Below are 4,029 nucleotides of genomic sequence, written 5' to 3'. Positions count from 1 at the left end.
GGACCACGTTGAGACGACAGTCTTATTGGCACTGATTGCTCCCACAGGAGGATTGTGGCCTTCGGCAATTTGCTAGTGCAGATGGCGATAAGTAGGACATCCCAATTCTCCGTACTAACACCCGAACGCTCAAGCGCGGTAAGACCCCTTGAAACGCGGTCTGCAGCTCTCGCAAGGATTTGCCCGACTCTTGTGCCACCGCGGGAATCTGAAGGAGTTGTCTGGCTTGAGTCATGACAAGCAGACGGCTGTTTTCGTACCGTGCGGTGAGGTTCTCCCACGCGGCCTGGAAACCCTCATTCGTAAGGGGGGACTTAGCTACGATGGTTCTCGCTTCCCCTCGCGTCTTGGTGTTCAGGTGATAGAGCTTCTCCACTTGTGACAAGTACGGGTTGGCGATATAAATGGCGGCGAACAAATCGCGGAATGTGGGCCATGCTAGGCTGTCGCCATCAAATGTCTCCACCTCACACGGAGGAACTCTATGCCCCGCCGGCCTCGACGGAGCGGTGGGCTGACGCATAAGACTCGTCATCTGTGCCGAGAGCTGTTCGATGCGTTCTCCAAACAACGTCCCGCATCGCACATACGCCGCATAGGCGTATTCGTGCTTCGCCTTGATGCGGCTTATGTTTGCCAAGCTTTCCTCGTCGGTTTGGACTGTCAAGGCCTTGTGACAACGGGAGTGTTCCATCTCGACAGTTGACCACAGCGATTTGAGCTGCTCTAAGTGCATTTTAAGGGAAAACAAGGGCACTTCAGAAGTTAGAGCTTCACTCTCCCGAGCTTCGAACAGAGTCAATGCGTCGCACGCCAGAATGAAATCGGAGAGGGACATTCTGGAGTGTTCTCTGCGCTGTTGTGATACGGATCGGGTGACGGGAGCGTCAGAACAGTGCGTCACAACAACGTGCGGGATCTGGGTCTGGGTTGAAAGCTTGGAACGACCTTTGTGTTCACTCGAGTCTTTAACCGAGAATCTGCGACCCTGAGGGAGGCTGGACGAAGACGGACGGGATCTTGGGGATTCGCTGCGGCTGCGAACAGACGAGAACTTGCGCGAAATATCCGTACGCTTCACGGTCGCCGGAGTTATCGGAGGTCGAACCATCTCCGGAGTTGAAGAGGGAGACGAAAGACCGTTAGACTTCGGCGCAGTCTTGGACGGCTCCGTGGACATACTCAGGGGACGACCTTACCGTTGAACACCGAGTTTGTGGGTTTTGAGAAAATGGGGAAAATTTGAGGAAATGAGAAGTGGACTGTATGAGGACGCAAGAGCTTTCTCACTGTGCACCGCAGGATTGCGGGAGAATTATCTCGCGTGCGGCTCGGAAACGGAGCCCTTTGAATGGGGATAGATGCGGAACAATATACGAACGCACGAGTGCGGATCAAAACTTGCACGTAGACAAGCTAAATGATTACAAAACAAGTTTGTATGGATTCGTAAGTAACGCTGGAGTACGTATAAAACAAAACACGGAGGAAATATATAAATAAAGATGTATAGGATAAAAGAAAATACGTTTTTGTATAGATCTGGATCTGGATATATATATGTGCGCACAATACTGGCCGGAAAAAATTATATATATAATTTATAAATATGGACGGATGTATAAATATGGGCCCGATAGTGCTGGAAAAAATATATATATGTATTTATTTATAAATATGGGCGGATATATATATGAGCGCAAAAGGCTGGCCGGAAGAAGTATATTTATAATTTTTGAATATGAATGGATATATAAATATGGGCCCGATAGTGCTGGAAAAAATATATATATATGTATTTATTTATAAATATGGGCGGATATATATATGAGCGCAAAAGGCTGGCCGGAAAAATATATTTATAATTTTTGAATATGAATGGATATATAAATATGGGCCCGATAGTGCTGGAAAAATATATATGCATTTATTTATAAATATGGGCGGATATATATATGAGCGCAAAAGGCTGGCCGGAAAAAATATATTTATAATTTTTGAATATGAATGGATATATAAATATGGGCCCGATAGTGCTGGAAAAAATATATATGTATTTATTTATAAATATGGGCGGATATATATATGTGCGCAAAAACTGGCCGGAAAAAATATATTTATAATTTTTGAATATGAATGGATATATAAATATGGGCCCGATAGTGCTGGAAAAAATATATATGTATTTATTTATAAATATGGGCGGATATATATATGTGCGCAAAATACTGGCCGGAAAAAATATATATTATAATTTATGAATATGGACGGATATATAAATGTGGGCACGATAGTGCTGGAAAAATATATATGTATTTAGTTATAAATATGGGTGGATATATAATTAGGCGAAAAAAGGGAATCGGAAATAATGTGATTTGAACTTGGCGCGCTTGAGCCGCCTATCGATATCACGACTCGACTCACGTGTCACCACTACTCCGAAAACAGCTGTCGGCCGCTGTTTATATATTTGGTTTTGATTTTGTTGTTTAATTATGTTAATAATTTTTTTTGTGGTTGTGCGGAAAAACCAAGAACAAAAGAACGCTTTACGCACCGCGAGTGTTGTGCGCAAACCAAACAACCGATCAATGCATATGGACAGATGCTTGATCTATGTATGTACGTACATGCATAAGTACACAGGTGAGTATATAGATGTATGCACACGCGTTGTTCACAACAACAAAAAAAAACGTAAGTAATTGTAATTTAATTGGATGTGGAATGGTGTTAAATCAATGCGCGACACCGAAATGTATTATATGTTGTGGATATGTACATATGTATGTGCAATGTATGACTATGTAAGCATATGTATGTACGTATGTAAGCAAGTGCACCGGTATCCAAAGACGCGCGTGAGGAATTAATTTCGCACCGAATTCGAACGCGCAAGAAATCGCGATGCATACGTTAAGTGCTATTTAAAAAAAAAATATTTTTTTGCCTTTTGTGTCGTGGTAAATGTGCGAAGGGATTATATATATATGGGTAGGTACATATGCGCGTACATCAACAGGTGACGATGTATGTGTATGTATGTACGTAGATGCGCGCGTGCGGAAATAAGTTTGGCATTAAAAATAATTATTCCAACACATAAGAAAACGCGGTGAACACTTGATTATTATTCTTCCCTATTTTTTATAACACTTTAATATTTTTTTTGTTTTTTTTTTAAACCTTTACGCGGATTTGGCAAACAGCTGTGGAAATTACATACATGTACATGTGAATGCATATGTAAAAAAAGGTGGATTTGGACAAGTGCGGGGAAAAAATATAAAATAAAAATGGAAATGTAAAACGAGAACGTTGGACAATCACGCTAAGGATTAGGAACTACCATGTAACCTTGGAACAGGTCAGGTATGTACATACATACAATATGTAAAAGTGTGTAGGTCGCTATGGAGAAGCGGGAAAACCTCACACTTTTAGTAGTATGGAAATGAAATGAATAATGAAATTTTGTACTTATCAGGAATTCCGCCGATGCAAGCTGGAGGAGCGGAAGGATATCCGGCTCGAAGGACCAATGTTCGTGGGGGGCGGAAGGATCCAAATGAAATACAAGGAGTTGGCGGGTGCCAATTTCTTCAGTTTGTGGTGAGCGAGTGGTGAATTAAAACGCACGAAAACCTTCGGTTAAATAAACGTAGGTTTTATTATTTATATAATTCACAGGTAACCCGGCACACACGGAGATGGTTCGGGTTGAAAGTGATTAACAAATCGTCAAAAATGCAAGAGAACGGGTGTTCGGGTGAAAATCTCGATTCGGAATAATGGCGATGCCCATTGGAAAAAACCCAGTCACCCCTCCTGGTGTGACCGTAGATGCCGAGGATCAAAAAACCCTCCTCACTCTTCACTGCTCTTCCCCGCTCACTGCTGTTCACCCGGTGGCGTGAACAATCGATTATACAAATGGCGCCAATTAAAAAATAAACATTTAAACAAAGAAAAACGAAGAGTATAACAAATTAAATGTCCAAGTACTGCTAGCATTAGAAGGCATAG

General features: G+C 42.1%; 1 long non-coding RNA gene across 1 annotated transcript; it reads left to right on the top strand.

Moving 5' to 3' along the window:
- The first annotated feature begins 3,585 nt into the window (after positions 1-3,585).
- On the top strand, positions 3,586-3,745 carry LOC124461030. The gene is made up of 2 exons (XR_006954899.1): positions 3,586-3,615; positions 3,694-3,745. It is a non-coding gene; the product is annotated as an uncharacterized LOC124461030 (long non-coding RNA).
- Positions 3,746-4,029: the final 284 nt, after the last annotated feature.

Source organism: Drosophila willistoni, unplaced genomic scaffold, assembly GCF_018902025.1.
Source record: "Drosophila willistoni isolate 14030-0811.24 unplaced genomic scaffold, UCI_dwil_1.1 Seg185, whole genome shotgun sequence".
Taxonomy (NCBI): domain Eukaryota; kingdom Metazoa; phylum Arthropoda; class Insecta; order Diptera; family Drosophilidae; genus Drosophila; species Drosophila willistoni.
This window is presented reverse-complemented; position numbering and strand designations above follow the sequence as displayed.